Source organism: Papio anubis, chromosome 2 (genome assembly GCF_008728515.1).
Source record: "Papio anubis isolate 15944 chromosome 2, Panubis1.0, whole genome shotgun sequence".
Lineage (NCBI taxonomy): Eukaryota > Metazoa > Chordata > Mammalia > Primates > Cercopithecidae > Papio > Papio anubis.
In genome coordinates this window covers 186,588,122-186,601,681 of record NC_044977.1, presented here as the reverse complement: position 1 = coordinate 186,601,681, position 13,560 = coordinate 186,588,122, and the positions used below count along the sequence as shown (strand labels likewise).

General features: G+C 38.7%; 1 protein-coding gene across 7 annotated transcripts in view; it reads right to left on the bottom strand.

The window, feature by feature from the left end:
• Positions 1–13,560, bottom strand: part of IL1RAP (interleukin 1 receptor accessory protein) — a 147,597-nt gene that overhangs the window by 100,155 nt on the left and 33,882 nt on the right. Inside the window, exon 1 of one of the 7 annotated variants that reach the window (XM_031663871.1) lies at positions 5,299–5,585. The exons of 5 other annotated variants lie outside the window; for them this stretch is intronic. The gene's annotated coding sequence lies outside the window, so the exon portion shown is untranslated. Of the gene's footprint in view, positions 1–5,298; positions 5,586–13,560 lie in introns of those variants that run through there. One more of the 7 variants, XM_031663877.1, reaches the window with a different exon arrangement.

Genomic DNA, 13,560 nt, shown 5'->3' with positions numbered 1-13,560 from the left:
AGGCAACATTTAGAAGACATTCTAATTAGTGTGATTGAGGGCCTTAATTGATATTCCCAAGAGTAACTGGATTATGCTGAAGGCAGCAAAGAGTCAGGTCACCAAGGCGAAGCTAATCTACAGATCACCTGTCTGCAAACACACACACAGGGCCTGCCCTGTGATGAATTAGAATAAAGCAGACTGAAAAGGAGATGTGATTGAGAAGGCTGGTTTTGACAGATTGAAGGTATCAATGTTATTGGGAGGCACCTGGCTGATCTGAAACCTCTCAGAGAATGCTGGGCCATTTAGCACTGTCTAGTATTCAGCCTTAGAATTGTATTGTAAAGAGTACACTTTTGGTTCTTGCGTCTTAGAGTGAGAGGGTGCTGGGTCAGAGATGGAGAAACTGTCAGAAAGCAAAGGGACATGGATAATAAACATAGTTTCTCGGTGTCTAAATTAGAGCTTAGCTTTAGATTATTGTGATGGGGCCTAACAGACCCTGCTGTTGCTTCAGATGATTCTAACCCACAATGGAAATGCCTTTCCTGCATTATCCATTTTATTTCCTGCATGATAATCTTCATACTCCCTCCCTTATGTGTTAGTACATCTCTCATATTTAATCCCATTGTTCCCAGTATATCAACTTTAATGCCTATATCATTTAGCAAGGAGATTTAAAATGTACTTAGTTCTCTGTAATCGACAACAATGTTAAAGATGTGTCTTAACACGTACTCAGCACCTTAACATCTATTTCTGCATGTGAAACTTTGTATTGTCTGCATTCTCTAGACTTGGTCATCATTAGCATCTCCTTATCGCCCCAATCTGACCACTAGATTCTCTCATCTAGCCAGCAGGTGACAGGCTGAAACCAGGTTTGCTGCCCCAAGGGTGGGATTTGCCCTGAATCACCATTTGTTCTGCCTGCCTTCCGCACAGCAGCATTTCACCAGGTCACAGGACTGGATTTGTCCCTCAGTTTCCTGATCCCATATCTAGCTCTATACTCAGAAAACACCCACTCAGGCCTTCAACCTGGTGCTCGTCAGCACCTTCTTCCAGGAGCCTACCTTGCGTCCCTGTAAAGGCTTGCAGTCAGCTAGATAAACCTCCTATAACCATGAAACTCCTAAACCTGCTTCATCCCTGCCATGGTTGACTGACACCCTTTTCTATGACCTGCCCACTGAAAACTATGAACATTCACAGTTTTGAAAACGTGGACATTCATGCCAAAGAAAACAGCCCAGAAGGCCATCCCCATAAAAGCTCAACTCTGTAGTCAAATCACTTCCTTGAGTCCCGATCCTGCCCTACTTCCATTCAGATCTTTCCTTCTATTTTCTCTAAGTTACTGCAAAGAGTCTGAGTAGGTCTTGCATTCTGTGCTTACCTAAGATATAATAAACAAGCCTTTGAAGAAAACAGGAAAAGCTATTAATTATTCCATTCTACAGAAAAGGGATAGCATTTATTAAGACATAAGAGTTATTTTCATAATCTTTTGTGGAGTTTATAGGGATTTTTTTGAAAATAGGATCCTTGTGCAGAACATTTCAAATACAATATTTATCAGTAAATGAAAATTTTAGCAAAGTGACATGAAAGGCTCTGATTTGGGGTAAAATGAAGCAAATATTCTTCCTCTTGTCTTTCCCAATGAATGCAGTTATAAAACATGAGCATATTACATGGAACAACTGTTTGAGACTTCTAAAAGTAAAAAATAATGCATTCTTTTCAATAGGACATTCACCAAGATACACTATATCATGTATCATAAATCAAATTTTAACAAATTTAAAAGAATTCAAAGTATGTTCTCTCCCCATAGAATTAAACTAGAAATCAATAACAGAAAGATAATAGGAAAATCTCCAGACATTTCACAATTAAAATATATGTGTTAAAATAAAGTATATATGGGTCAAAAAGAAAGTTGTAAGGGAAATTAGAAAATACTTCTAACTTGACAAAAATAAAAATAAAACATACTAAGTGTGTGGGATGTAGCTAATGTAGTGATTAGAGGGTAATTTGTAGCATTAAAGGCTTATCTTAGAAAAGAAGAAAGATGGTAAGCTCATAATCTAATCTTCCACTTTAAGAAACTAGAGAAAGAAGAATAAATGAAACAAGCATAATAAAGGCAATTTTATAGAGTAGAAATCAAATAATTTTAAAACAGGAAATATATACATATACAAAAATAAAGAAACCAAAAGTTAGTTCTTTGAAAAGAACAATAAAACATACACCTCAAGCCAGGTGATACATTAAGTAAGGAAAAAAGGTACTATCACTAAAAGTAGAAATCAATGATGGGGCATGACTAGTGATCACGGGGACATTAAAACAGTCATACAGCTATATTACAAACTCTAGGTTCATACCTTCCACAACTTAGATAAAATGGACTAATATCTCAAAAACCACAAACGACTATAGCTCAGCTAAGATAAAACAGATGACCTGAACAGTCCAGTAATATATTCCTCTCGAGAGTCACCAGAAAGGAACACAATATTGCTGACACCATCATTTTAGCCTTATGAAACCCTAAGCAGAGAACCAGCGAAGCCACGTTGTTCTTGGCCTTCTGACCCACAAAAACTGTGCAACAATAAAGGGGTGTTTTTTAAGCAACTCAGTTGTTGGCAATTTGTTAAAATGGTACTAGAAAATAATAGAAGAGACATACCATATTCATGAACTGAGAAACTCAACATAGAGAAGTCAATTTTCTCCAAGATGGCCTACAGATTTAGTAATTCCAATCAAAATCCCAGAAAGATTTTTTTCTAGTTACAGAGAACCTGATTCTGATATTTATATGAAAATAGAAAGCCCTAAGACATTGAGAAAAGTTTTGAAAAAGAAGACTAAAGTTGGAGGAATCATACAAGAAACAACTCAATTTTAAAACGTTGAAGGCATAAAGAAACACTTTACCAAAACGGATATGTAAAAGTCAAATAAACACATGAAGAGTCATTCAAAGTCATTAGCCATCAGGGAAACGCAAATTAAAACCACAGGGAGATACTACAATACACCTTTCGGAATGACTAAAATTAAAAAATAAATCCTGACAATACCAAGTGATGAAGGGGATGCAAAGCAATTGGAACTCTCATACTGGTGGAATATGAAATGTCCATACACCCTCTCTGGAAAACAGCTTAACAGTTTCTTAACAAAGTTGAACATAAACTTGCCATATCACTCAGTGATCTCACTCTTAGATACTTGTCCAAGGGAAATGAAAACTTACTTTCATACAAAAAGCTATACCTGCATGTTTTAGAAGCCCTATTATTAATTGTCTAAAGCTGGAAACAATTCAATTGTCATTCTACAGTGAATGGATCAACAAATTCTGTGGCATCCAAAGAAATAGAATAATACTCAGCAATACTAAGCAGTGAGCATTATATATGTTGATATAATAACTTGGATGAATCTCAAAGGCATTGTGCTGAATTAAATAAACCAACCTTAATAGGATGCCTATTGTATGATTTCATTTAAATAACACTCTCAAAAAGACAGAACTGGAGTGACTGAGAACAGATCAAGGGGTTAGGGATAATGGGAGAGAGTATGACTGCAAAAGCAGGGCACATGAGAGTTGTTTGGGGAAACAGAACAGTTTTGTATCCTGTTTGTCACAGTGGTTACTTGATTGGATACACGAGTTAATATTCACAGAGCTGTACTCCCAAAAAAGTTAATGTTACAGTGCATTAATTAGAAATACATTTTAAGTGGTATGATTCTTCTTTTTAAAAACTCAACAACTGATTTATAAAGCCTTTTCGACAGTTTAAAGAAAGGTGTTTTAACCTAAATATGGTTTCTATTTTCAACATTTACTTTGAAAATAACGCAGTCTTGTCATTAAGCACTGAATATTCCAGAAATGCCTAGCAGTGGAGGCACATGGAGAGATCAATGAAATGCCCCAACTTTCAGCTTACCAAGCCAGTACTGCTAACCTTTACTGATATAACAGCAGAGTCAAAGTTCATCAGAAACCATTAGCACACTCCTCTTAGATATTGCCTTCTCCCTTTTTAGGAAACAGCTTCAAAGTGCTCAGCACTCTGAGAGGACATATATACATAATATACCACCTGCCATCTTTAGAACCTTGGAATAGAATGTGAGCAGATTGATTCCCTTTTGTGCTTTAATATTTCGAATAGCAACATGCTCCGTGGAGTGAGGGAAGAAATATCATCATGAAGTCCTGTCCCTCACAAGGGAGAACTAGAACTGGGTTTTCAGTGAGAGGAAGGTGAAAGAGCAATTTAAAAAGAGCACTGAACTTGAAGTTCCTAGTTTGTTCGACTGTGTGATATTGGAGAGCCTGAGAGAAGAGGTGAGGAATATTCACACTGACCTCTTAGGAAGATTTGTAACCAGCTCACTGTCTTGACGGTTAATTCAAGACTGATGTGCTAGGGGTTCATGGATCCTTCTAAACAAGGTAAGGAATTGTTCCATTATACCCTCTTTCCAGAGGACAATTGATGATTAAGTAATTCTCTACTTAGGGACACTGAGGCTGGGGAATGATAGAAACTAATACAACTACCTCACCATTGGTTGAGAGGAAAGTCTTAATAATTGCTGTAAAGTGCTTAGCACTGTCCAGGAACATAAACTGCTCTCAGCAAATGCTGTTTATCATCAACTATTATTAAGGGAGATAACAGATGTGAAATAATTGAGGAACTATGGAATAGCAGACAATGTGAGCTACCATTAATATTATTTACAAAAAAAAGAGCCCAAATTATGTGGTTCAAGTTGACCATGGAGTATTGAACAAAACTTGCCATGTCCTACACTTTGTGTGCACTAGATCCAAGTTTAGTGCTCTATTTTCAAAATATTTCAAAGAAGGTAGTTTTAGTTGTCAAGTCTGGCCTTGACAAATTACAGAAAAGCCAAGATTATTGTGATAGGCTCTATGATGAAATTGGAAATTGGAAATTGGAAAAATCGTGGCTCAGGAGGTTTCCCTTCTCTAGGCCCCATATCCTCATTTTTAAAATAGCAGTAAAAATCCCTGTCCTGACTATCTCATAGGGCAGATGGAGAGGATCAAAGGATGTGACAGGTAAAAACATATATATAAAATGCTACATATTATAACAGTTGGTGTTTATTATGAAATAAGCTAAAGTTTTTGCTTGGTTTTGTTTAAATTTGGAAGAAACTGAAGGGGTAGAGAACTTAGAAGTTGATAAGGAAATATTTTATAAATTGCTTAATTTAAATCAGAAAATGAATTACCTTTGAGATACTAAAGGGAGGGGCAAGAGTGAGGCTTCTAGGGCCAGCTAATGTTCTAGTTCTTAGGTGATGACTACATGACGATGCCTATGTAAACAAAATGAAAAAGTTGAATACAATATTTATGTACTGTCAATATGCTGTGCTTCTGTAAAAAATGTGGAAAAACTTTTTCGTTGGTTAAAGCATATTTAAGAAAACAGGAAGAGGTTACAGAAAGATACAGAACTAACAGAAGATAGATAGACAGACAGACAGATAGATAGATAGACAGACAGACAGACAGACAGACAGACAGACAGATAGATAGATAGATAGATAGATAGGGCTCTATCTATATATAATTTTAAACCAAGAAAGCAGATTAAATCCAACACAGATGTGACAGGGAACTTCAAGGCTGAAAGGAGGAGTAATTTACGATGAGACCATCGGACACTACTTTTAATTCACTCAGCAAATATGTATCAAGCTCTGGACAGTCTGGAGGAGGAAGGAGAGAAACTGTACCCTTCCTCAGGAAGCTTGCAATTTGGAGGTATTCAAACCACATACTTTTAATTATAACAAGGAAAAAACATTAGACAAATCCAAAAGAGGAATATTCTACAAAACAACTGGTGTGTAAATTTCAAAAGTATCAAGGTAGGAAGTTAATGAAAATGGAAAGACTATTGCAGGCTGAAGGAAGCAAAGCAAAAGAGCTAAATGCAATGCCTGATCGTGAAACGAATCTTTTGGCTATAAAAACATGTTTGGGATTATGGATCAGGAAAAAAAAAAATGCTCTTTCAACTGTACTGTAACTTCTTCTGTAAAATTGAGATTATGTAAGTTTCTCTTATCATCCAACCCTCCCCTGACACAGCACAGAGAACACTGCCACAGCAGAGGCATTTCAAAGCATGTGAGAGTAGGGAGTAGAGAAGGAAGCAGAGAGGAGGGAGGAAGGAGCACATCACTTGGGCAATGTGACGCCATTTGAAGTTCAAATAGGGAATTAGGTGAAATTATCACCACCACAGGCACAAAACAGACATATCACCTGTGGACTAAGATCCAGTCACCTCCAGGTTAGGAAATTAATTACTTTTCCCAGCACAGAAAAGTTTCCTAGCCATCTGAGGTTTTCTCCCCTTAAATTTCACTTAACGACATTGCCACTAATAACCTCTCTAATTCAAAAGGATGGTCTGAAGATCACGATCCTGTCTGTGAGACTCTCGAGAGAAAGGCATTTTCTACAAGCTGTTAGAAAGGCCAGAAGTAACAAAACTGTGGCTGAGTTTTCATGGATTTCTCTATAAAACCTGTAATTCCCTAGCTTCTGAATCTACAGCCTCAAATTTCATTCAAATCAATGTATTTATTGAGCCCCTATTTTATACACTTTAATAGAAGTTGTGCAATATACAGAAATAAAAACACTGTTCATTTGTTCATTTAATCAAGGATCTCACAGGTAGGGAGCAAAGGTAGACACACATACACACACACACACACACACACACACACACACACAAAACAACAAGGCGGCAAATGGCCAAGTAGGATACAATTCCTCCAAAATCTGAAATGAAAATTATCATGTCCTGTGCTGAGCAATCTGCAAAAGGACCACGTGGCCAAAAAATAAGTTTGAAAAGTCACGTATCACATATCTCTTGGAGATTCACAATACACACTGGCATTTTAAATGCTTGGGGTAATCTGCCAAGTAAATACTGTGGTCAGCTTGGCTTAACACAACATTAACCATTTTGAGACAGCCAAATATAAAGGGCCCCCAGGAGAACCTTCGACTGGTCTATACACTGGTTGAACGGGGTAGAGTCATGAAAGTTTGCACCATTCGCAGGCAGGAGGAGCCTGGTCTCTCCTGTTCCTGGGTGGTAACCAGGGATTCAATCTGTGAGGTGGGAAGCCTGCTAGCAGGACTCGCACTTTGCTGAGAGTCCGTTTCCTTTTTTTTTCTTTTCGCCCAATAAATTCCATTTTTCTTACCCTTCTGTATGTCTGTGAGCCTAATCTTTCCTGGTTGTGTGACAAGAACCTGAAGGAGAAAGTCCTATAACATCTTTGGTGTCCAGAACATGGGTTTGAGAAAGGGTTAGTGAGATGCAAACCAAGAAATCTCTTTCCCTCTCATTTCTAAACCTTTTCATCCTCAGACTCCTGAGGGCAGGGGAAACTGTGCCCCCACAACTGTCACTACCAGGGGTTAGGAAAGATGGCCTCAGTACAACCTAGCCTTTCCATGGCCTTTTCCTTCTTTCTTCCAGATGGACAGGCAAACAATAGCTCCCCCTTTCCCCCTCCCTTCCCACCTGGGGCTGGGGAATGCCAGGCATCCAAGGTATCCTCCCCTCCCTGGCCAAGGGGTTCAATCCCATTGGACAGCAATTAAGTTTCTCTCCCCGGTGGAGGGACACATTTGCATAAGAATAAGAGGTTCTTCCTCAGGCATTTAATTTTTTTTTTCTTTCCTTTTCTCCATCAGGTCAGGAGTTGACTTTTAAGCATGGTTGTTGTTTATTTATTAATTTTTTGTTGGTTTTTTCCCTTTAAGAAGACATTTAACTAGGCTAGGAATGATAAGGATCAATGTTTATATTCTCTGTAAAGTTTTAATTATGAGAAAGGATTTGTGAGGTTGGTCTTAAGCTGTAGCCAACATGGTGTGCTTTACAGTCTTTCTGTACGGTCTGTAAAATATTTTGTTGCAGGCCTCTATCTTATTTTATGTCCCTGGGGCCGTGGCATGTAACCCCATGGCAAGGCTTTGTTTAGATTAGCCATGGCCCAGATTCAATCCTGGCTTAGGAAATGAGTCCTTTTGGGTTTGATATCTGTATGAGCTTTTGTTATTTGTTGATTCCCTTCCCCTCCACAAACTGCACTCAATTTTCCTTTCTCTGAGCCTTTAGTAAAATCTGAAAGCCAGAAATATTGGCCACTTGTCGAGTAATAAGGGAGTTAAAAGGATTTTCTTAAGGAGCGGTCAGCTTAATTAAAAGTGGATATCCAAGTTATAGTTATATTTAAAAGATCTTTATGTTTTCCTTTTCTTGGACCTTGTTTTTCTGGAAAAAGTGTTTTGTTTTTTTCTAAGTCAACTAAATTATTTTTCTCCATTTTGCCTCACCACTTTTAACACCTGCATGAGAGGGGAGAGACCTCTGTTTTTCTCATGGAATCCCCAAAATTAAAAGCACCCAGAGGCTAATAATCCAAATATGAGATTGCCAAATGAAGGAGCTTGTGGGGAATGGGTTTTCTTCTGCATGTCTGTGTAGTCATATACATGTTTTGTTTGTGATGTCTATAAAAAGAGCTCTAATGAATTGTCCTAAAGGAAGATAAGTACTTGGAGCAAATGTTTTTAAAAGGGAAGACAAAAGCTGTGGTACCTTTCAGTTCACATGACTTTAATCTTTAGAGAAATGTCAATTCTTGCCTGGGATTAAAGAATTATTTTAAATTAGGTAAGATAAAGCTAAAAGTTCAAACAAGAAGTAGAAGGAGTGTAAAAATTAATCTTGCAAAAATTCCCTGTGTGAACATGTTGACTAAATTCAAACAATTATTATATGGTTTTTCTGTAAATTGAGGATTGAAATAAAAGCACAACAAGGTACTCTTAAGGCACTAATTTGTTCTTTAGCAAAATTTGTAAAGGGCTATACAAGGTTTTTTTTCTTGTTAAATTTCTGAGTCATCATTTTTATAAAATAATTTATCATAATCTGGAATTCTATTTCAGAACATCAAATGTTTTAAACCTCTAACATATTTATCAGGCTTCCTAAAGTCAAACTTTAGTTACAAAATTGTCTTTCCTGACACCTGGCTTTTTGGATACTTCAAAGGGTCACTGGAGTGTCCAGAAAAGAAAGGTAAAAGGATTATTTAACATGTTTAGGTACTTTGGCTTGCCAAAATGATGTTCAATCTTCTTTAGGAATTATTTTGGTGAATAATGCTAATATATGTTCCAAAATTGTATGGGATTTCTAAAATTCTAATGTCTGAGTATATGCTATCAATCATAACAAGCTTGTTATGTTAAGTTATTGTAAACCACAGAGATAATCAAACTTTGTCAATTGTGTTTCTAACTGTAACTACCCTGGACATTTTGTTATTCACAGTCAATTGTTGAATTGTTTTAATCCTTTTCCAAAGATTGTTTACAATGAGCTATAAAACTTTGACAGGGGCTCTCAAATACAGGTTTATGATAACTTTGCAGATTGTAACAATGGAATAAAAGAAAAATGTACAGGACTCATAAAGAGCTGAAGTGTTCACAAATATCAAGCAAAACAAGAACTAAACAGATTGAACTGAGAAAACTGAAACAATATTTTAAATTTTTACTTGGAATATTGCTGATCCTTGTTTTGTTTTTCAGAGTCAAGGAAACTTACTTTGAACTATTTACAGCCTTTAATAATTGAATAAGGTATCTTCCTGTGAAGAAAATTTGGAGCCTATTTGTTTCTCTCTCTGGTTCCTCTAGAATTTGGAAGTTATCTGTGAGTATTTTTAATTTACGGCAATATACTTGTTTGCATCAGTAAAATAAGCATCCATTTTTATTTTGCAACAGGACACAATTGCAGAAACTGTTTGTTTTACCAAGGGTTTGACTGAAGGGTATGCTCCACTTTAAGGAGTCAAGCTCGACTTGCAAAGCCAATGAAAGCCCCTGGAGAAAAAACTGGCTTCATACCCTTGTCTACGCAGTCCTTGTATAGGGTTCCTGACCTGTGGTCAGAAGCAAATGTCGCTTTCTAACAAGCCCAGGAGCTCCATGTTCATCTTGGGACCTTAACAGGAGAGGATCACCCAACTCACAGGTATTTGAAGATACAAACCCATGGCTAGGCTCAGCTTTAAAAAGTCTGATCCGAGATTCCTTGTGGAACAGAGTTCCACCAAAGCCAATCAAAAAGGTGTATGTAGAAATAGTTATTCTTGCTATACTTTATGCAAATAATCAGGCCAAGCATAAGACTAAAGTCTGTTTTGTAAACAAATCAGTCCTACCACGTTGTTTTTTTTTTTTAAGCAAAAATAAGGACTGAAGAGAAATTATGTTTCAAAACTTATCATACCTTTGTCATTAAATGCTAAACTCATTAGTTGTTTTTAAGTTTTTGCCTACATTTTAGACTAATCCTGCTTGTTCCTGTGAACCAACCAGCAATCTCCGGCTGCAGCTCAGAAAGAGCAAACAGGATGGGTAATGTAGAAATCTGGATCGATATTCTAGTTCTGAGCAATAATGCTGCAAATCCTGCCAGGTGATGGGAATAAATAGTATACCCATCACCCGGAGGTTTCCTTTTTGGGAAAGTAAGACCAAGGGAGCTAACCAAAGCCAAGCACCATGCACCCAAATCTTAGCAAGCATAACTATAACCACCAGTTATCTGGAAATGTCACAAGACATCATCTTCTCTGCCTTCTTGGAGGAGGACTCAATGCCACAGCTTTACGTCATCATTTGCCTTATGTGAAGGAGTCCATGCAATTCCCCATGAGACACATTATTGTCCCAAACTCAATTTCAACCTTCGGGTCAAAGCCCTAGGAAAGACAACTGGATCTAAGGGATCCAGAGGCCAATGATAACAGAGGTTAAAAGGCGCAGTTGAGGTGAGAATGGCTAATTCCTGCCGATTAAGCCAAGACTCAAGTAACCCTAATTTCAACAAGTAAGCCTTACCTTTCATGCATAAAGGTCATGCAAGTATCTATGGCACAAATGAGGTCTAGAGAACTCCAAGGCTACCGACAGTAGGGGGAATAGAGGCATAGGTGAGAGAAGATCATTCCTATTCTCTAAGGCCTCCCTGTTTCATGGGTGCCTGCTTTGGCACCCTTGGGTAGCACGTGCCAAGGCTGCCAGGACTCAGAGATGCAAGGATGGAAGAGGGAAAGAGGACACTCTTCCTTCTCTCCCTCACGCACCCCAGGTATTTGCTAGGAAGAGAAGGGGACCAGGGATGCCTGCTCCCCTCTTTTTAGATGAGTAGCCATCCATCTTCACTCTGTACCCCTTTCAAATGCATCCTGAACCCCTGGAACTCCTTTGAAGAAAACATCTTCTTTTTTCCTTTCTCCTCCTCTGTCCTCTCTTCGCTGATAGGTAATTGTGTCTGCATTCTACAAAACACTCCCCTTGGATGCAGCCTCCAAACTGGGAAAAGTTAATTTCCCAAACCTTAAACCGGTTGGCTTAGTGTTGGGCTCAGGAGAAGGCAACCCAGAAGCCTGACAGGCCGGTAAAAGGGTAAAAGTTGTTTTACCAATCAGGCTTTTGGCCTCTCTCTGCCTGTGCAAACTGGTAAAAGGCCTTGGGATTTTTGAGCTGTCCTCACCCCCCACTTGTTTCATTTTAATACATGTTTTCTAATAACCAGTCTGTCTCTTCTCACATTCAGGCCATCAAACTCCAAACACTCTTGCAACCGGAGCCTTGGATGATGAGCCCTTCTGCCAGGGACGCTTACATAGGCCTCTGAGGGAGCTCTGGCTGTCATTTTCCCAAAACAGCACCCCCTGTCAGCAGGAAGCAGTTAAGATTGGTCTTCATCCTTATCCTTATTCTAATGGCAGCTAGATGTACTTCTTTCAGGGAGAATGAGACAGTCAAGTATAAAGGGATCCCTGGAGAACCTCCGACCAGCCTGTGCACAGTGGAGCTACAGAGGTTCACACGGTTTGCAAGAGGGAGGAGCCTGGTTCCTCCTGTTCCTGGGTGGTAACCAGGGATTCAATCTGTGAGGCAAGAAGCCTCCCAACAGGACTCTTGCTTTGTTGAGAGTCCCTGTTTCCCTTTTTTTCCTTTTTGCCAAATAAATCCCATTTTTCTCACCCTTCTACGTGTCTGTGAGCCTAATCTTTCCTGGTCGTGTGACAAGAACCCTAAGGAGATGTCAGGCCTCTGAGCCCAAGCCAAGCCATCGCATCCCCTGTGACTTGCACGTATACGCCCAGATGGCCTGAAGTAACTGAAGAATCACAAAGGAAGTGCAGATGCCCTGCCTCACCTTAACCGATGACATTCCACCACAAAAGAAGTAAAAATGGCTGGTCCTTGCCTTAAGCGATGATATTATCTTGTGAAATTCCTTTTCCTGGCTCATCCTGGCTCAAAAAGCTCCCCCACTGAGCACCTTGTGACCCCCGCTCCTGCCCGCCAGAGAACCCCCCTTTGACAGTAATTTTCCTTTACCTACCCAAATCCTATAAAACGGCCCCACCCTTATCTCCCTTCGCTGACTCTCTTTTCGGACTCAGCCTATCTGCACCCAGGTGGAATAAACAGCCATGCTGCTCACACAAAGCCTGTTTGGTGGTCTCTTCACACGGACGCGCATGAGAGGAGAATGTTCCACAACAATTTGACCATGAACCTCTTTTTATGCAATACACCTATGAAAGTCCCAGTGAAAATACTGCCATAGTGAAAACTCTAATTGCAGAAGGGGGAGCCCAAGTCATAATTCCCAAATCAATCCTCAATCCACAAGATATACATGTTTTTTAAAACTCCACTTGAGACCAAATTGTCTATCACTGAAAGGAAATAAGTCTTAACTTTCCCACAGCCTAATTCAAGACTCGGGTCCCTTCTGCAGCTTCTCCAGAGTCTCTCTTATCTTGCCTTTACCTAAAAATAAACTATTCTTTTTCTAAAAACTCTCAGTAGATATCTACACCTGTCTTAGAGACCTGAGAAATTTCTGTCCTGTTTTGTTTAGATTTTTTTCTTACCACTCTTTTTTTAACTGGGAATCTAAGTTTGTGTCCACAGTGTATAGTCCAATTTTGTTATGCAATAAACACATATAAATACAAGGCAACTTCTGGGTAGTAGGAAGAACACTTCTCTAGGACACAGCCAACCTGTGTTCTAGTTAGCTGTTGATTACTTTTTAACTGCATGGCCTTGGATAATGTACTTAACCCCTCTGAACCCTGGAATCCTTATCAATAAAATAAGGATTACCTCATAGGATGACATAAGGATCACAATAGATCATGTTTATGATAAAGCTTAATAAATCGTGAAGTATGATACAAATATGAGAAGTTGATACTTTTATTTTACATATGGATTCACAGGCACACTGCATTCTCTAGTCAGGCCATATGTCATCCTAAGGACGGAATATTCTCAAAAGGTTGGTTCAAACAGATGTCACTGTAAGTTCTGTGACAGCCATCAAGATCCACTGCCTATGAAAT